Genomic DNA, 20,682 nt, shown 5'->3' with positions numbered 1-20,682 from the left:
TGCATCCAGTTCGGCCATGGGAGCTGTCCTGTCGCAAAGAGACCCAAAAACTAACCAACTACACCCAGTGGCCTTTTGGTCCAGAAAATGTTCTCCTCCTGAAATCAACTACGCAATTACTGATAAAGAGTTACTGGCCATCAAATCTGCTTTCAAGGCTTGGCGTCACTACCTTCTCGGGGCAAGACACACCATCACCGTAATTACGGACCACAGAAACTTACAGTATTTAAAAACGGCCAAAGCTCAATCTTCACGACAACTCCGCTGGGCTCTATTCTTTGCGGAATTTGATTTTGTAATTACCTATCGCCCTGGCTGCAAGAATGGAAAAGCGGACGCCTTATCCCGGATTGGCATGGAAGAACCTAATTCGAGTTTAGAACCTGTGCCCATCATACCTGAGCAAAGAATCTTAGGCCTAACCTCATTGCACACTATTGAGGACATCCAAACGCAAGTAAAACTACTTCTAGACTCTTCAACGTTATTGGAATGGAGTCAAAAGGGTCCTCATTACACCGTTAAGGATGACTTACCCTACTTCCAGGAGCGGTTGTTTCTGCCAAGTAAAGAATTGCAAGAACTTGTTATTGCCCATCATCATGAATCTTTAATGGAAGGACATCCTGGTATCGCTAAAACGGAGGAAAAAATTAAACGTCACTTCTGGTGGCCTTCTTGGAGAAAAGACATAAAGTCTTTTGTTCTGTCTTGCGGAATTTGCGCCCAAAACAAGGCTCAAAAGAAAAGGCCAGCTGGCCTACTTCAACCCTTGGATATTCCACTGGCGCCATGGCACACCCTGTCATTGGACTTTATAACCGACCTGCCTCCTTGTGCTGGTTACAACACAATCCTTGTAATTGTGGACCTATTCACCAAAATGGCTCACTTTATCCCTTTAACCCTTTAAGTGCCAAGGACGAGGTATCTCGTCCTTGGAAGTGCACACGCAGTGCCAAGGACGAGATAGCTCGTCCTTTTCGGCACCTTGTTTTGAGCGATCCCTGTAAAGCAGGGATCGCTCAAAACTGTAATCCAACCCCCGGGCTATGTGAGGGGGAGGTCCCCCCTCACTGCCAGGGGGCTGGATTACCTTCAGTTTCACGTCGGCGTGCGTAACGCACGTTGGCGTGAAACGGAAAGTAATTCCACCGCAGCAGCCATTTTCGGCTGCTGCGTTGGAGAGAGAAGGTGAGTGCCCTTCTTGTTCCGCCTCGATCTCTGGCTGTATTTCAAGCCGGAGATCGAGGCGGGTATCGTTGGAAAGGGGAGATCTTCCCCTTTCCAACGATACCCATTGTGTGGCTTTGCTGCCCGCGGATCGGCCGCAGGGCGCCTCGATCCGCGGGCAGCAACGTCACGGATCTAACAAAGATCCTTTTGTGACACGTGGGGGAGGGGGGGCTGCTTACTAGGTAAGCGGCCCTCTTCCCCCGTGGCCCCAAAGCATGGGGCCACAGCGCCAGGGACCCCTGGGGGCAGATGATCACTGCCCCCAGGGGTGGGGAAAAAAAAAAAAGGGTTGCATGAGGTGGGGCCCTCCATTTGGGGTGGGGGGGTTGAGGGCCACCCCCCGTTGCGGTACATCATGCGCTGCCAATTTAGGGTGGCCCTCAGCCCCCCCTAAAAAGCAGCCTGTGATTTTGTATTTTGTTTTTTGTTTACCCAACTTTGCTTGGTGCAGATGGGCCCATTAGTGTGGCTATCTGCCCCCAGGGTGCCCAAACCCTACTGCCCCATCTATTGGGGGTCCTGCCCCACCTTTTGGGGTGGCCCTCTCCCCCCTCACCCCAAATGGAGGTGGGGTGTACCTCACGCAGCCGTTTGGAGGAGGCCCAGGGAGGCCTGCATGAGGTGTGTCCCCCAGCCAGAGGTGTTGATATATGAGGTGGTGTGGAAGAGAGAGAGGAAAGGATGTCTTGGGTTTTTGCAGTGAAGTGTGCAGCTAGGGCTGAGCAGAGGTCCTGGGTGGGTGTGACGGAAGAGGGGAGCTGCTGCAGGACTGGCCAGTGCCTTACAGACTTTGAAAGGTTCAACCGTGTTTGATTTCGCAAAGATGCAGGCTTGAATAAATACTCTTCTCTTGATGTGTATGCAGAGTCGATATTGCCTTTGAAGGAGGCGGCAGGCCAGTTGGGTGGGGATATCAATTGTGTTAAGCTGAGAGCTTCCAGATTGTCAATGAGAGAGCGGGTCATGGGGGGTTTGGTGTGAACGTCAAACCAGATGTTGCAATCTTCTAGTAAAGTGAGGAATGGGTGTTGGGTTAGTGTGGCTGAGAGGGAGTCAGCTAAGGTCTGTATAGGAGAAGGAAGCTGTGGGTGAAGGAAGGGTCTAGGTGGAGCTTTATAAGTGGGGATTTGCAATCTGTTTTGCATGGCGAGTACTCGCTGGAAAGGAGGTGTTGTTTGTGCTCTAGTGGTCCATTTTTGGATGATCTGAGAGTAGTTCGGCGGGAAGTCCTCATGTACGATGGGCTACACCAGGTTTCAATGTTGAACAGGATGTCGGGGCTTTCATGGGCTATAGATGTTGTACTTGTTTTTGGAGACAGATCTGGCATTAATGGGCATGCATGAGAGCTGGTGTGGATTGTGGTGTATGGTAGAAATGTGGGTGGGAGGGGTGGTGGATAAGGGCGGAGGTCAGGGGTGGGGAGCGGGAGGTTGAGGGTCTGAGCAGTGGGCTGCAAGGAGGGATATTCTTGAGTGGGGGTGGGATGAGGGAGGCTGGTATGAGATGGGAGTTTGGGAGGGGAGGGGAGGGGAGGTGAAGAGAGTGCCATGACAGGGTTGGGAGTGCTGGGGGGAATAAGAGGCGGTGCCGGGGGTGAGTTTGGGCGGATCTGGGAAGAGGAATGATGTTCTGAGGTCCTATGAGATGTGGGCCTGAGCATTTAATGGGTTGTTTGGGGGGGGGTACATGGGTGTGAGTGGGTTTTGGGGGGTTGTTGAGAGTGGTGTGTTGGCCAGGGCGGCTCATGATGCTCTTAGGGATGGGAAGAGTGAGTTTGGGATACTGGGGGTTGCTGAGGGGGCCTAAAGGGAGGGGGAGAGGGCCGAGGGTCTGAGAGTGGTCAGGGAGAGGTGGGTTAGCCAGAGGAGTCTGGCGTGAAACTGAGGTTAAGAAAGGTAGAATGCCAGCGTACTGCCCTCTTCCTTGATTTGAGAGGGACAAAGGGGGAGTAGGTGTTGGAGGGTATGGGGGGAGGTGCAGGGAAAGGAGAGGGGTGGGTGTGGTAGGTGAAGGGAATGGGGAGAAAGAGGGGTAGGAGTTAGAGCAGAGGAGATTGAGAGAGGGGAAAGAGAGTTGGTTGGGGGTGTCAATTGCTAGATTTTTGGAGCGACAGCGCTCTGCTTTGATTTGAGAGGAGTGAGGCATGGTGTCTAGGTTATCTAATGTACAGTACAATGTATAACACTATGGATAACTGTATTATGAAGGGTCTGAGCTCACTTATAATAATAATAATAATAATCTGGGACCAGCCCAAATACACCCCCACCCCTCTCGGGTTCGAGCTTTATGCAACACGCTATGAACTTATTTTGGAAGAAACACAACCAACATACGGTATACTTGCAATTATTTTGATAATGCACATGTAATATAAATTAACAGCACTTTTAGTAAAATGAAAAGAATGAAATTTATGAATCACAAATAACTAAGAGCACAAGGACTTACGTTCCTAGGCATTCTTGAACGACTATTCTGGAACATCGTTGTGACATCTGCGACCCACGCCACCCTTGCGCTTGGCACACCTTGTCTGGGACTGGCCTTGTCCCACTGGAACCAGCACAGAGGTGGGATGTGGCTGGCTATGAACCTCTGCAACTAGGGTGGCTGTTAACTCCGGGTGCTTCACACGTACACAACTGCAAAGCCTGCGGATGAGTCCCTCACGATTAATATATGTATCCACTCTTATTGGGCAGGCCTGTCAATCAGAGTGACACAACCTTCTAGAATCTTCATGAGGTGCATAACATGTTTTTGATGAAGTTTGGACACAGACAAATTTTGGTTCTGGATTTATGGACATCGACGACCCTTAGAAGCATCAGTTGAGGGAACAACCCCCTTAGTTAGGGCAAGGTAGTCAGTACACTAACCCCATAAAGTTTGACATCTTTTTCTCCACCTGTGGTGTCCCCCAGGGATCGAACCTCTCGCCCTGGCTGTTCAACCAGTATCTGGCACTCCTTGCCCACCGCATCGCTGCTCTTCGCCCCAACTTTCAGTGCTATGCGGATGATACCCAGCTCATTTTCAGGCTACCCTCGGCCTCCTCCTCTCCTTCCCTCATCTCTGACTGTCTGACTGCTATCCAGGAATGGTGTGCCGCCAATGACTTCTGCCTTAATGCCAGTAAGACTGAGATTCTACTCATCGGCACACCCACTCCCTCCTTCCCTGCAGCTCTCTGGCCGGCCTCTCTTGGCCCTCTTCCTGCTCCTACCTGCAAGGCACACTCTCCTTCTCTCCTCACATATCTGACGTCTCTAAGAAGTCACACTACCAGCTGCACCTCCTCAGAGGTATTCTTCCTTTCCTCTCCTTCCCCCAGAAACTCACTGTCTCCAGAGCCCTGGTTCCCTCGAAGCTGGACTACTGTAACAGCCTCTATCTAAATCTGCCTGCCTCTACTCTTCTCCCTCTGCAACTCATCCAGAACAGGACTGCGAGACTTGTCCTTGGCCTCAAGCCCAGGGACCGTATCTCTCCAGGACTGAAATCTCTACACTGGCTCCCAGTGGCTGCGAGGATTAAGTTCAAAACCCTCTGTATTGTCCACAAGGCCTTCTGGGGCCTGGGGCCAAAATACCTTCAACTCTCTCTTCCTAAATATCTTCCTTCTCGAGCCCTTTGCTCATCCGCCTCCAGCTCCCTCAGGGTCAGCCACTTCTCCAAGCAACGAGTTGGGGGTAGATCTCTCTCTGTGGCAGGGTCCTCCCTCTGGAACAGCCTTCATGCATCCCTGAAACTTGAGGAGAATCATCTCCAGTTCTGGAAGCACCTCAAAACCTTCCTCTTTGCTTCTGCTTTCTCTCCACCTCTCCCCTGCTAAATTCCTACTGAAACTGGACTGATTCTGCAACTGGGCCACTCTCACCGATCTCGGTCCTCGGCCCAGCCAATATCCCCTTGCACTGCCTCCCTGGCAACCCCTGCACTGTGGGACTGTCTCTTCATCCCTACAGCCCCCCCTCCCAGCACTTGTCTGCACTTACCTTGCACTTGCCACCAGCTGGCCCTTATTATTTATCTTGTGATTCTTCTACCCCTGTACTGCACTTTCCCCCCTCCCTTTCCCCTTGCACTTTTCCCTTCCCTTCTACCCCTGCACTTGCGCAATCTGAATGACACCTGGCCTAGTAGGATCGTTGTCTGTCTTCCCTTTGTTCCCCCCCTCCCCTGCCTCGTCGCACCTTGAAATACTTGTGTATAGGCGCGTTACAAATGCCATAGCATATCATAACTGTTACTTTTGAGCCTGTGTTTCTCTTGATACCATGGCCGTCTCACAGGGCACACCCCTCTGCTCCCAGGGCACACATGTGTGACTATGGGTTGTGTTAATCTGGCTGTCCAGCCACTCCTCTCGTATTTGTGAAACCCACCAGGAACCGTTTATTCTCATGGACCGAATTACTAATGGGCCCCACATCTCTAAAGCATGGTAGTCCTGCTGATTTACATTAAGGCTTGGTAGCTGTTGTTCAGACAATCAGAAGCAAGTGGTTTAATCCCTATGTCTGCAGGTAAATGCAACACTTTGTGCCACTGTGCTGAGGAGAGTCTTCTCCATTCAGAACGGAAAGCTAGCATTTGTTGATTTAACAGAGTTTGCCACAAAATGCAACTAGTGTCTGTGGTGGTTTTGTTAACCTATCCTAAGGCTGAAAAGTTGTCTTCATAGCTAAAATTATGCCACCTTCAATTATGGCCTACACTCTTGCCAGATTTTTTAAATTTTTTTTTTAGAGAGGATTCAATAATGGGCCCCATTGCACCAAGAGTTGTGTCGCTGCACTAGCATCAGAGCCCATAGCAGATCATTTATTGCACACTGTCTCTTTATCAAAAGCATTTAAGGCTCCCACAACCACCGCTGCCCCAGCAATTGATGAATCAAGTCCCCTAGCTATGCGCAGTCTAATAATTGGCCACAAAAATGGACTCCATTTGGAGCAGTGTCAGATTCCCTAGACTCCTCCCCTGAATCCGAGAACAATCTTTCCTCCTCACCTGTACTGATGGAGCTAACAGGTGACTTCCTCCTTCTTCCTTTATAACAAAAGTCCTTTTTTAATGCAGGTAGGGTCTACCCTGAAAGGAGGCCATGGTGACCGCTTGCAAGACTAGCTGACCTGTGAGACCTCTCCCGGGGTAACCAAGAATGGGAGAAGAAGCCACTGAAGGTATAAAAAAAACCCTTAGTCTTGTAGTAGATCTTGGCAGGAGTAAAATTCTAGATGACCCGGTTAACGTCCTTGATAAGTAACAGGCAGGCTCAGGTCTGAGTTAGCAAGAACAAGCAAGAGAAGGTACAGGAAACAAAGGAGAAGACCCTACGAGGGGCGGCGTCAGAAATGTAAGCACCCCTCAGAGATAAGCAAGGGTTGCTATGTCAAATGTGTGTACGCAGCCAGGCGAGAGCTGCAGAATGCGGGAGATCCATAGAGGAGCCGAAGCCGCTATGAGAGAATCCTGAAGTGCAGCGAAGGAGGGAGGGCAGAGAAAGAAACCAGAATCCGGCGAGACAGGGTGAGAACACAGCAGAAGAAGGACCTGGCCGTAAGGGGGGAAACAACAGACACAGAAAACTGTGACCGACAGAGGCGGCCAAGCAGAGAGAGGCAAGCCGGGAGCCGGCATGGGCTGAGGAAGGCGAGAAGAGAGAAGAGCCCCTGTGTGGAGCGAGGACAAGGGAAAACACAGCATATCACCCGAAGGACAAGAAACCAGTGGGTTGCAATGCACCGACCGCCGGGAGCGGGTGGAATAAGAACCTCCCTGCGGCGGCCATACTGGAAAAACACTAGACCACTCACAGGTAAGCGGAGAAAGCATGGTGGCAAGAAGTGTGGAGGCGAGTCCTCCATATATTTCAAAAGCGCCAGTTGCACTGGCGTGTGACGAGCAGCTTGGTTGAAAAAGCAAAACATTGGGCCTCATTATGGGTCCAGCAGTAAGACTGGTGGGTTGCCACCGGACCGGTAAATATTTACCGCCGCCTGACTTCCCGGTGCCACTGGGAGATTACAATCCCAGAAAGTCAGGCGCCGGTCAAATGTTGTTCCCCATTCCCATAGAGTCCAAAAGAGGACTCAATGGGAACACCGAAGCACCGGCACCATTGTTAACGGTGCTTCTGTGATGGGTCTGCCTAACGTGGCCGCTGTGCCCGTCCAGGCCAGACTTGTTGGGCACGGCGACTCTGGCAGGTAGACTTGTAATATGCCAGTCTGGAAACAAAGGTGCCGGTAAGCGCAGAATGAGGCCCATTGCCTTTTGATAAATCCATCTCTAAATGCACTTCACTAATAATGGAAGCATGCCTCATATTCCTGCAATTCAAATGTTGTCTCACTACGTGAAAATCTAACAAGTGCACTGCTTCCATTTTCGTTGTTTTAAAGAACACCATTCGCCAAGTGGTGTGTCTGCCATATGTGAATATTAGTTTTAGCTATGAATACCATGCTACCATCCGGTAGTGGTTTCTTCTCGGCACAAATATACCTTTTGCATTTAGTGAAATCATAGTCTACAAAGGCTTGGCGGTCACAGTCACCACAGTCCTTTGGACAAAAGAAACATGAAACATCAAACTGATTGTTAGTACCATTACTGGAAACATTTGGCCCCAAGATTTCATAAACTCCCAGAATGTGTGTCAACGATAACAGGTGTCCGACGATATGCCAAGTCAGCACCCTGGCTGTCCCGCATTGCTTTTGTTCTTTTGGTCTTCTTTCACAATGTGGTGCAGTTCGCTTCATCACACACAACTGTGGCATAGAGTGTGGAGCATGTGATTCCCAGGGTGTATGTAGCATCCTGTATCAACCCGTTTTTTGACTGAGAATGAGTCTGCTTGGCTGGTAAGGAGCACCCCAAGCAAGATTACATATATCCCCATCATGGAACGTTACGTTCTTGGTGTTAGCCTAGTAGCAGGGATATAAACAGCGATGTCGGAATTCTGCATCCCTTCCCACCCCTTTGCTTAACACCTCCCCAGCTTCATGTTTCTTATTAGGATGGGAACCCCCACTTTTTTGCCAGTGCTACCAAAACCTGTGGTATCAGGGACTTGTTTGTTTTCAGTCATTTGGGGAATTGCTGTCTGCTCACAAATCAATTGTGCAATGCGAACATATTTGGTTAATGGTACCTCAGATGCACCTGTGTTGCGCAACAGCATGCAAATAGTTCCCCGGTAATCCAGATCAATCACACCTCCCAATACATCCATTCCTTTCTTCCCCAGACTGGATCGTGCAGCAATGCGTCCGTAAGTGCCAGCTGGCAACTTAGTCCGGGAGGATAGCTCAGGGGCAACACGTTTGTCTTGGAAGCAAGACAAAGCAAAGCAACACAGGTTTGAATCCTGCTCTTGCGCTAAGAAACTCTGCCTCAGGTATAAAATAACAATAATAATAAAATAATTCCAACGTCTACCGATATAGAATTGGTTAGTCCTGCTGGTAATACATCATCTTGAAAGGTAAAACGATTGAGTCAATACTGCCTGCTGTGACTTGTACCGGCAGCTTTGCTTCCTTTTCAGTTTTCCATACAATAAGTGTTTTTGTTGCTTCTACCTTTTCACTTGTCAGTCTCACAAAGGGAGTCTGTTGGTTTCCCAAAGGAGAGTCACTTTCCTTATTTGCTGTTTCAGTAAACCATTCCTTATTTCAATAAGTCCTAAGGCTTCTGGATAATGACTAATGTGCAGTGTCCACTTTATGCCTTGCTCCAAAGCCCAGTTTTGCACATTGTGTCCTGCAAAATGGCTACCTTGGTCGGATTGGATTTCATCTGGTACGCCATAATGTCTTTTGAGATACTCCATCCCTTGTTAGGTAGCCCTTTGATCTGCATAAGCAGCTGGATGGGCCAACAGTAATCCTGAATATGTGTCTCCCATTGTCAACACAATGGTTTACATTTTCAGGTGGGAAAGCACCGATGTTATCAACTTGCCAGATACTGGCTGCTTTTTCACCTCTCTTCAAAGTGCCTTGAGGCTTTCTTTCCAGTGTATAGCACTTTACTTCACAGCACACTGGGCACTTGCTCAGCAATGTCCATTGTGATGGGCAGTTGTCTCATTTTTGCCCATTCATAAATTGCTAATTGTCTCAAATGTCCCGATGTTTGTTGAGCCCAGTCTGCCATTGTTTGTAGCACTACATTTTCTTCAGGAGTTGTCACTGGACGCATTTTTGCCATTTGATCAGCTTCATTATTAAACAGCGCAGTCAGCGAGGTGTTAGAGGGTATGTGTGCATCTGCATGTCCAATAAAGATCTTGCTCTGCTCCCCCTTGCACCACATTTCTTGCTAGATTTCTGGCCCTGCCCATATTGGAGTGCTCTTGATCTTCCACTCGTCTTGCTGCCAGGCTGGCGCCCAATGAGTCAGGCCTCGATACGTAGCCCAACTGTCTCTGTATATGTATGCAGTCTCTGTGTCTTTCACCTGCTCAATCACGGTGGCCACCCCTTGCAGCTCAGCATAATGACTTGAACCCCCTAGTCCCTCTCTCATTAGCAGGGGCTCTCGATGGGGTTGGAATGCAACTGCTTGTCAGCGCCTCTGTCCTTTTTCATACTTAGCAGTGCCGTCCGTGAACCAGGCATTCTTCTGTGCTTCTTCTGTCAATGTATCATAAGCAGGTGAGACTTGAAGGGAGATTCTGGCAGGGCTGCAGGAGCGCTTGGTTCAGGCATTTCTTCTAGATTCACCGCTTCCAGTATTTGTACGGCCTGTCTTGGTGCGTTGTTGCAGATACCATTTTCACTTGACATGAGTGGCCTCTTACACTCTGCCACTCTATCCTCTCGCAGCAGCCTCACTTACCAAGCCCATGATAGGAATTTGTGTGAAAATTGTCACTGGCTGCTCAGTTTCAACTAGAACCCACTACACTACAGCAATATGTTTCTCAAACAGAGTATACCTCGTCATAGTGTCTGTGAGTTTCCTCGATCAGAATCCTTGCAGCACTCCTTTCTGCCCCTGTTTTTGCCATAAAGTCCACACTCCAACATCACTGTAGACAAGAACTTCCAATTCAAAAGAATCACTTTGTGTTATTGGACCCAGCTTAATGTAATTCTGCAAAGTCTCTTTGGCCTGAAAAGCAGTCTGCTGGTCAATGCCCCATTCAAAGTCCCATTTCTTCCGAGTAACTTTGTAGATTGGCTTTCAAATCAAACTCGGGTACGGTATGTGATTTCTCCATTAACCCACTGAATTTCTGTGCTTCTTTTTTATTCACAGGTTGTGTCATCTGTTGCATCATTTCAATCACAGGTTCAGGAATTTTCTCTACTTAGCCAGACTATATTGCACCCAAAAACGTTACTTCCTGAGCAGGACCCTGCACTTCCTTGGGATTCATTTCCCACCCTCTGTTCTGCATGTGTGCGACCAGTTTTTCAGCAGCATTTTCAACATACATGTTCTCACTGCCTGTGAACATAATGTCGTCAATATAGTGCATCATTCAGCTGCACAATTTCCAGGTCTGTGGCAACCAATCCATGACACCAAGTGGGACTATGCAAGTAACCCTGGGGCAATTTAGTGAATGTAAAGTGTCTGTCCCTCCAGGTATCTGCACATTGATCCTGGGATTCAGCATTGATATCAATAGAGAAAAATGCATTGGCCAAATCAATTACCATGTGCCATTCACCCACTTCTTTGTGAGTTCCTCAACCAATGTAACAATGTCTGGCACAGCCACAGCCAAAGTAGGCACCTTTTTGTTCAATGCTCAAGAATCAATAACCATCCTCCAAGAGCCAACCGCTTTATGCAAAGGCCACAAAGATGTGTTATATGGACTGACGGCTGGTCTCATTATGCCAGCTTTCACTAGTGATTCAATAGTTTCACCAATCTCTTTGTACCATCCCAGCAGTCTGTACTGTTTCATGCACACGGACTCTGCAGGTGGAGGAAAATGCAATGGAGTTCCTTTAGCATGCCCAACCAAAACAGAGTACACCACTCTCACATGGATTGGTGGATTGGTTGCCAAAAACAAATTCACCCAAGTCAGTAGTTACGCTTTCTCTCAGCAGCACATCCATCCCCAAAATGTACTCCGGGATATCAGCAACCAAAACATCAGTAGTAAAAGGTGAATTCCAGTCCGAGTAAAGTACAAATTAATCACTAGTTGCTTTCTCGTCCTTCTTCTTAGTCATCCGTCGGGTTCTTCTTGTCTTGCTTCTTGATCAGCAACATTGGGAGGGAGGGTCTCGCCTTTATAAATCTCCACGTGGTTTAGGTGCAAACAAGCTCTTCCTTGAATCTCAACAGTTGAAGGGGGCACTTCTTCAACACAGAATGGGCCATTAAAACGTGGCTCATGCCACTTCCTGGTGAGAAATTTTTGATTAGCACTAGGTCCCCAACATATAACTTAGGTGGTGGTAATAGTTCACTTGCCTTGGATGCCAAATTATCTTCCTCCCTGTTACTAGACCGTCCCCCCTAACGATTGACTTGAGTTGAAATGAAAGAAATACTGATAGACAGACATGTCAAATAATCATGCATTTCATCAGCTAAGGTTTTGGCTACACTCTGGGCATCACTCTTAATCCTAGATGGAGGTGTGAGTGTCATTCTCATTCGATGCCCTGTAACTAGCTCATGCAGGGGGAGGTGCTGGTCTGACCCCGGCTGATTCCGAAGGGCATATAAGGCCAAGGGTAGGCAATACAGCCATTCTTTTTTCAACATCAATTTATTCTTGGTTGAGTCCCTTACATATCCTGTTCAGTATATACGCAGAAGGAAACTTGTGCTTTATACTTAATAAAAGCCCTATTTGTTCGAATAGCTCATTGACAAAATGTGGCCCATTATCGGATCTTAGTACTTCACACAATCCCCACCTCGGAAATACTTTGCGCACTAAAAACTTTGCTGCGCAAGTGGCATCAGGGTGTGTACACGGAACTGTCTCGATCCACCTAGAGAAGGGACACACCACCACTAATAGAAACCTATATCCAATTCATGTCTGTAGCATATCGATATAGTCGATATGTAAATGTTGAAATGGACCATTCGGTCGCGGTATTACTCCACTAATCATTCTCAGTGTATGCCTAGCAGTAAACATTTGACACATGATGCAATGCCACGGTACGTGGTAGCCCCAAGCCACTGAATGGGTGAGAGGGAAGGAAACCGCTGCCTGCGCTGCCGCCTGATCAGACCCCCGCCACGCGGGTGTGCAGTCGGGCCGGTTAAGTGCATTGATTGAGGCATGACACATCACTGACTTTCCAGTGCTGTCCTGTCACCATAAAGCTTCTGTGGGCATAAAGAACACCCCCTTTGTTTCCGCACTTCTTGCTCTTACTGTGGTGCGCTTCCCTGAATCTATATTAATTGGGTTATTGATAGCATATTACACCTTTCCTGTACTAACATAGTTGTAACTGAATTTTCTTTCATTTCTTCAGTATCAAAACTCAAAATTTCAGTGGAATATGCAACCCTTTTGGCTTCTACGTTTCCGGCTCCATTCCTGCAAGAGATAAAATCTGTTTGTTTAGTATCCACTGTGCTTTTAATGACTGCTATCGCTACTGGGAGATGTAGTCCCTTAATGAGTCTCTCCAATAAGGATGCATGCTGCATGGGAGAGCAATCTGTGTGGAGGTAACCCCTCCTCTTCCAACGTGCCAACCCTGCGTGTACGGTTGACGTCACATATGCAGGGTCACTCTACACTGTCACTTCCTGTCCTGCATGCTTTTCAAGTGAGACAATAAGCGCTACTAATTCTGCTGCTTGCGCTAAAAAATGTGACGGTAGCCTTGCACTTTCTACCACCTCGAATTCCCCATTTAATCTGTGTCTTTCTACTGAGGCGCCTGAATGCCTTTCCCCACTAGTCTGATCAATTTTCGAAGAACCATCAATAAAAAGAATCTCCCATCCCGCTAAAGCGTTCTCCTTCACGCAAAGTATATCATCATAAAATTCAACATAATTGGCACAGTCATGCACATGATCACCTTCTTCTACCGGTTCAGCTATAAACGTGGCTGGGTTCACTATTTTACATCTTACCATTTTAATTGCTGTGTTAGAAATCATTACCTCATAAGCTGAAGCTCTTTGGGATGTCAATGTGCCCTTGTGTTTCTCTAAAATGGCAAACAGAGCATGCTCCACTTAAAGTGCATAGAGCAGCCCATAGCAATACTTGTGGACTACTCAATTACAAACGTGGCAGCTGCCAAAGATTGTTCGCAAGGGAAGTGTCCTCTCATAACTAACTGGGTCTAAAATCCCACTGTAATATGCCAAAGGTGTGTACCCTAATATGCTTCTTTGTGTAAGCACTGCTGTCATTACTGACCCATCTGTGTGTGAAAATAAATAAAATTCCTTGCCATAATTAGGAATTCCTAAAATTGGGGCTGTACAAACTGCTTTTTTCAACTCCTCAAATCCTTCCTCCATTTCTTCAGTCCATTCTAGCATTGTTTGACCAAGTTGTGCTTTTTTCATGCTTGCAGAAGTGGCCTTGTGTACGTACTGTAATCGAATACGTTATTTGTTTTCACACAAAATAACTGTGCCACACAGTAATAATTTTCAAGGATGTGTATTTATAAGGTTTATGCAAATCACTTAGATGGCCCTTGTATTGGCATGTGTTTCGGCTTCGCTAGAGCCTTTTTCAAAATAATAGGGCATATGTTCAAATCACATATCTTAACATGAGTGCACATGATTAGAAAAACACATTCATGTACGCCCGAGGTCGATGACGTACATTAAGACAGATAAAGAGGGAGGGGGAATAGGGTTGGATCAAATGGGTTTGACATAAAGAAAAAGAAAACAAAAGAAATTCTTTGTGATAATCATTCAGATAATAGATGACTCCTTTGTATTACAGCTTTAACCATTGATTATTCCAATCTTATATGGTTGTTCAATATGAAATGCATGACTTGGTGCTCCATGAGCTGGAAGTAAGCATTAGAAGAACTTTCCAATTTTTAGCAAAAGATTGCATCATATTGAAAGTAATTAAGGAAAACTTTGGTCCATGTACATGAGTAAGATGGATATGTTTGTAGATATAGGGCCTCATTAGGACTCCGGCGCTAAACCATGGTGCTATTAGCACCAAGGTCCATGCCCCAGTCCGCCATGGCGGAATGGGGAATCCACCCCATTCCGAGGTTGGTGGGGCGGTAATTCCCCATGCCGCCATGGCTCTTCCCCATTCCCATTTTTGCCCCATAGGACTCAATGGGAATGGGGAAGGCGCTAATTACGGTACCGCAAATTGCAGTACCGTAACTAGCACCAAGGTCCCTTTGCGGGTCCCTACTTTAACGGCTGGTAAAACCAGCCGTTAAGGTCGGTCCCGCAAAGGGACTTCGTAATTAGGCGCTAGGTGTTTAACGGCGCCGCAGCCTTTTACGGCGCCGTTAAACACTTAGCGCCTTGGTCATAATGAGGCCCATAGACTTAAAATGTCATTTTACCGGTCTGGAAAATTATGTCATGTGGCTATAATCCACCTTAAACTCTGCAAAGTCTCGTGTTACAATCCCTCCTAAAATATATTAATTATGTGTTATTCAATTCGCCATTGTACCGTCATATTATCAATCATATAAAAAGTATATATATATATATGAGCCGTTCTTAGTCATCAAACTATCTGTAGCACTGGGCTTGCCATTCCTTGTGCGCATTAAAATCCCCTGTGTAAAGTGAGATCATAATTTAGTATATCTGTACATATTGCTGCATGGTTCTCCAGGGGTTATAAATGGTTTAGTGGCACCAAAACATCAAAGTCTTGCAGTAATGTTTGTTTTGTATTGGATAATAATTAGAGCTAAGTTGATTATTCTTTGTGATCTTATCATACATATGAGTTTGTGAGCAGAATACGTCCTAATACTGGCTCCCGTTACAAACCGTCCACCCAGTGGTCAAATACGTCCCCTCTACAAGCTTACCTTCAAACAGTGTCTTCCGAATTACACGCGCCGTCGAGTGGTTCCAAACGCCGGCGCGGTAGTTTGGGTTAAGTAAATACTATGGTTTCCATGGTAACATGGGAAGCCCTTCCTCTATTACCCTGTCTGAGGATCAGCTGCCATCTTGAAACGGTCAAAAATAGACTGTCTCCAATCAATAATATTCATAAGCTTTGAAAGTCTAAGAAAATCTCGTCGCATGTTATATGCATTTAGACAATATAGTAAGTTTTACATTATAATCACGTTTAATGTGCCTAATCTATTAGGATACCTTATTCAAAAAACCCTCACTTCGCACATCTAGTGAGTACGTGCATGTTGTCCTGGTTTTGTTGCGTGCGTTGTGACGTGCATCCTAAGTGTTTAGATAATTTAGTGAAAGCCTTAATAAACCAATGGTGGTCAGTTAAGAGCATACATTCATTATGTATAAAGGTTGGATCGCATACTGTAGAAGTACATTAATCATCATATTGGTGTTTCAGTATAAATAGAAAACACCTGATAACCATCCTAAAATTGTGAATCATGCATTTCTCCTAATGTCCACTGATAATATTAATCATAATTGAGTATAAAGGATAATCCTATAGCAGTTGTACTTAGAATGGTCCCTCATAGTAGTCCCCAGCTTCCCATTACTGAGTGTATTCCTTCAATAAGGTATATTAGTTACATACTGGGTCTGGTCAATACCTGTAAATAAGCAAATACATAGACATAGTACCGGCGCAAAAGAACATATAAGGGGAAATAGTAGCCTTTCTATTCAGAGTGAAAAAAAACAAATTCGTTATAATCAAAAAATCACAGAAAATGAACCATTTCATTGTCCTTATTTAAACCATGTTCAATCGTTCTAAATTTGCAGATTAGCCTTGCTTCTGCTTGCCTCAGTAGACGTTCCAAATTGCCACCCCTTCTTCACCATTTTACTTTCTGAAGACCTATAAATCTGAGGTTTTGTTTGTTCCCCATTTGATGTGATTGCTGCCAATGCAATGGCAGGGGTAATGACACGTCTTGACTTCCCATTGCTGAAAGATGTTCTCGAATTCGGATTCTGATTCCACGTATAGTGCTTCCAATATCCAGTCGTTCGCATGTGCATATTATTGCATATACTATGTATTTGGATCTGCAATTTATATTGTCATTAACTTTGATTCGAGTTCCTCTTGCATCCTGAAAAGTCTTCGTACTTGCATGAACATATTGGCATAATGTGTGTGTGCCACATTTTCTAAATCCTGATACTTCTGTATCAAGCCACGTTTGTGTTGCTTCTTGTCATCTTTCTGGAAGTAGTGATGGGCTTAAATACATTTTGAGTGTTTTCACTTTTCTGTAAATGAGTTTTGGTTGTTCCTGAATATATTTAGTTAAATGTGGGTCCAGTGTGAGGAGGTGCCAATTCTTCCTGAGAATTGTTCTCAAATCCGAGTTATCTGTGCAATACGTAGTAATGAAGTTCACCTTCCCATCTTCCTGATTGTCTTTGTGCTCCTTGGGTTTTAAAGTTTGCTCTCTCGTCATGTTCTTAGCTTTTTGGCTAGCTGCACGAAAACATGCTTTTGAATAGCCTCTTTGTTTGAATCTTTTTTCCAACAAATTACACTAGGCCGAAAAGGTTTCTGAGTCCTTACAAATCCATCTTGCCCTGACGAATTCACCTGTGGGAACATTCCACTTAACTGGCCTATGATGGCAGCTGCTGGCATGTAATGTGGAGTTTACTTCAGTGACAATATGAAAGTTTTGTGTAGATAGTTTCCCATTGGATATGAATATTATCAAGTCAAGGAAGTTAATCGATGACTTGCTGGTATGTCCTACAAATTCAATGCCATATTCATTGTGGTTCATACTTACTCAAAAGTTTTCCAATTCCTCTGTGGTGCCATCCCAAATTAGTAAAACATTGTCGATGTATCTGGCCCATAGTATGTTTTTTGTTGTGTGTGTCTCATCTTTGTACACTTGCTCCTCCTCATATACCCATGAATATGTTTGCTAAAGCAGAGGCGTATTTGCCCATAGCTATTCATCTTTTCTGTTGAAAGAATCTATTGTCGAACATGAATATATTGTGCTCCAAAGTTACTGTAAGCATCTCCTTAATCATCTTTACATAGTGATAATGGGAAGCAGAGTCCTCTTTGAATATAAAATCGATAGTTTGTATGGCTGCATCATTTTCAATGATCATGTAAAGTGCCCGAACATCCCAAGTGGCTAACAAATATGTTGGTTTCCAATCCATTTTTTCTATAATCCTTATTGTGTCTGTAGTGTCTTTAATAAATGCTTTTAACTTTGGTTCTCGTGGACGCAATATAATGTCAATATATTCTGCTATCTTCTCTGTGGCCCAGCATATGACACTTTGTATAGGGCGTCCTTCCAGAACGGCCCTGGAGACTATGCACCTTTGGAAGGAAGTACATTGTTTGTATAATTAGATGTTTAATCAATAAGGCAGATTTCTCATCAGTGATGAGACCTTTTCTATGCCAACTAATGATTTGTTTGTTAATTTGTTGTAATACTTCTTTTTTTTTGGTTTGTAAGTAATTCTTCATAACAAAGGGGTAATGACAAATGATTGTTGGCCATTGCTAGGTAGTCCTGTCGATCCATGATAATGTTTCCACCCTTGTCGGCTTCCTTTATAACAATTCCTCTTTCTTCTTTCAAATTGCGTAATGCCGTTAGTTCCTGCTTGGTTAAGTTTTGTCTGGTGTTCAAATTTCTTGTACTTCTATTTATTTCACGTAGGTCATTAATGTCTCTGTAAAACACCTCAATCAAGTTTTCCGGTGGAAATTGAGGTGTAAATCTAGACTTTGATTTTAATTCATCTTCGATAGGGCATATTGCTGTAATTTGCAATTCTTGCAACATAGTGTGTATTTCCACTGTATCAGTATCCTCCAATGTTCTTAACGTGTGGATATTTTCAATGTCCCTGATAGACAGTGAGCTCTTCTGAGGAATTTCTTGATGTTAATATGCTCGTTCAATTTGTGCAGCAAAAATGTTTTTAGTCTTGGCTTTCGCACAAAATTGAAAAGGTCTATTTGTGTGTTCATCAGGTCAAAATTTGTTGTTGGTGCAAAGGATAGGCCTGTATTTAATAGTGTAATCTCATTTTAGGTTAGAATTCTACTTGATAAATTAATCACATGGTGGTTCATTTATTTTTCTTGGCTGCCTCTCGGGCGCACGCCCTCGTTAGTCGTTGGTAATCTTCCAGTGCGTCTGGGTTTCTGTCGTCTACAACCCACCCAACTTCCGATCCTCCTTGCGTACGTGGATTCTTGTCTTGCGTCACTGGTAGCTGAAAACAGACTTGTTTAAAGTTAGTATTCCTAGTACCTTTCTTATAACTTCTGATCTGGTTAAGGAAACCTGCTCCTCCTTATTCCTGTCTTTGTCTCTCTCCTATACGCATTGTATCTCTTTATCATTGTCTGAGTCCACCTCCGAACTACCAGACAAAGTATTGGGCGTACTGGCTTTTGATAGCGGCTTGCTGTACTGGGTAAACTTGTCTTGAAAAGTATAAACTCTGTCTTCTTGGTAGTCCCGTTTGTCCCTGAAGAATTTTGGTATTTTCTTCTTAATTTAATGTCATCCTGATATTCTTTCAAAATTTTGTGCATCTTTAAGTAGTTATTTTCTTTTGTCACTTCAAGTGCTCTAGTCTCGGATGTGTCCTTTTTTATTACTTCTATTCGTTCAGTTGCACGTTGGTGCTCTCTTGTAGCGTATTCCACTAATAACTCCAACATTTTTTTGGAACTAGTGTTCAAATTGTGCTCCCATTTATCAGCTAAATCCCTGTCTTCATCTTTAGAAAAGTCTGGAAATATAAGTATGCGTAAACCTCTCAGAATTTGTTTTTTTGTTAGATCATTTTTCAATGAGATTAGCTCCCAGTATTTGTTGATTTCCTATACTATACTATAATCAAACACCCAGGCTCTAATGTAATTGCACAAACCCAGAAACTGTAGCATCTGTCTCGCTGTGTTCGGTTTTGATGGTTTCATGATTGCCTCAGCTCTGCCAGGTGCCAATTTCTTTCCTTAATGCGAAATCAACTGACCTATGTACAATTCTTCTTGGCAGTACTGTAACTTCTCGTTTTCCACCTTGTATCCTTTACCTGCTAAAATAGTCATTAATCGGCTAGAGTCCTGTCTGCACTCATCCTCTGTTTTACTGCAAATCAATAGGTCTCTATGTACTGTATCATTGCACTTTTGAGATCGATATTACCTAGATCCATCTGTAGAACTCTGTTAAAGATTGATGTAGACTCACAGTACCATTGAGGCAAACAAGTGTGTTTTAGTCTTTTTTGGTGAATGCAATGGGATTGAGAAAAACGCATTCTTCAAATCGATCATCGTGAAGTATTGAGCTTCTACTGGGACATTACACAATATTGTTGCGTGATTAGGAACTAAAGGAAACTCAGCTTCTACAATCTGGTTAAGAGGTCTAAAATCCTGGCTAAATCTCCACAACGCTCCTTTGGATTTTTTAATCTGACACACTGAAGTATTACACGACGACTCTGATGGCACCAGAATCCCCTGATTCACCAGTGCTGAAATATACCTTCATCAGCTTCTCGAGACACGGGTTACTGTTTTGCTCGGGATAAAATTGCTCCTGCCTTAAGCTTTATTTTAACCTCTCGTATCCCCTTCAATAAACCTATGTCATAAGGGCTCGTGGTCCATATGGCACTTGGCACCTTTTCAAGATCCTCCTGAAAAAATGTTGGTTGCTGCCGCATTATTGCCATTATTTGTGGGACTTCCCTTTTCTCTATCCTTATCCAGTATGTAATGCTCATAAAGAACACTTCTTCGTCATCACTTCGGTCTTCCCTGAATATATCATCATCAGTATGTCAGTCAATCTGTACCCCTCCTCACGAGCTATCACTGTTCTCCATGATCTACCCTCATTGTCTATCCCTTCGAGCATTGTCATCTCTTTTCGTATAATAGCTGCTTCGGACTGGGGGGTCTTCGCGGAGTGGAAGTGGGACACTGATGGGTCAGACACGCTACCCCTTCCTTATAACACCTTTTCCCCATCCTACCCCATAGGATACTTAGAAGCTCTACCCCCCTTTTACGACACAAACACTTTCTTACGCCTTGAAAGACAACAGAATAACATCAGAGCCATTTACCTGACATATCCCAACACAAGGGTCAGGCAGTTAGGCAATTGACAATAGCTACACACACCTGACAACCTTTTCCCTTCCCCACAGGGATAAAAGGCGGAGCACAAGAGCACACTTGGAGCAAGGACAAACGCATAAGGAAGCAGCTATTCCTGTATGGCAGTTCAAACAGAGAAGAAA

This window comes from Ambystoma mexicanum, chromosome 13 (assembly GCF_040938575.1).
Source record: "Ambystoma mexicanum isolate Mex_15411 chromosome 13, UKY_AmexF1_1, whole genome shotgun sequence".
NCBI classification, from domain to species: domain Eukaryota; kingdom Metazoa; phylum Chordata; class Amphibia; order Caudata; family Ambystomatidae; genus Ambystoma; species Ambystoma mexicanum.
This window is presented reverse-complemented; position numbering follows the sequence as displayed.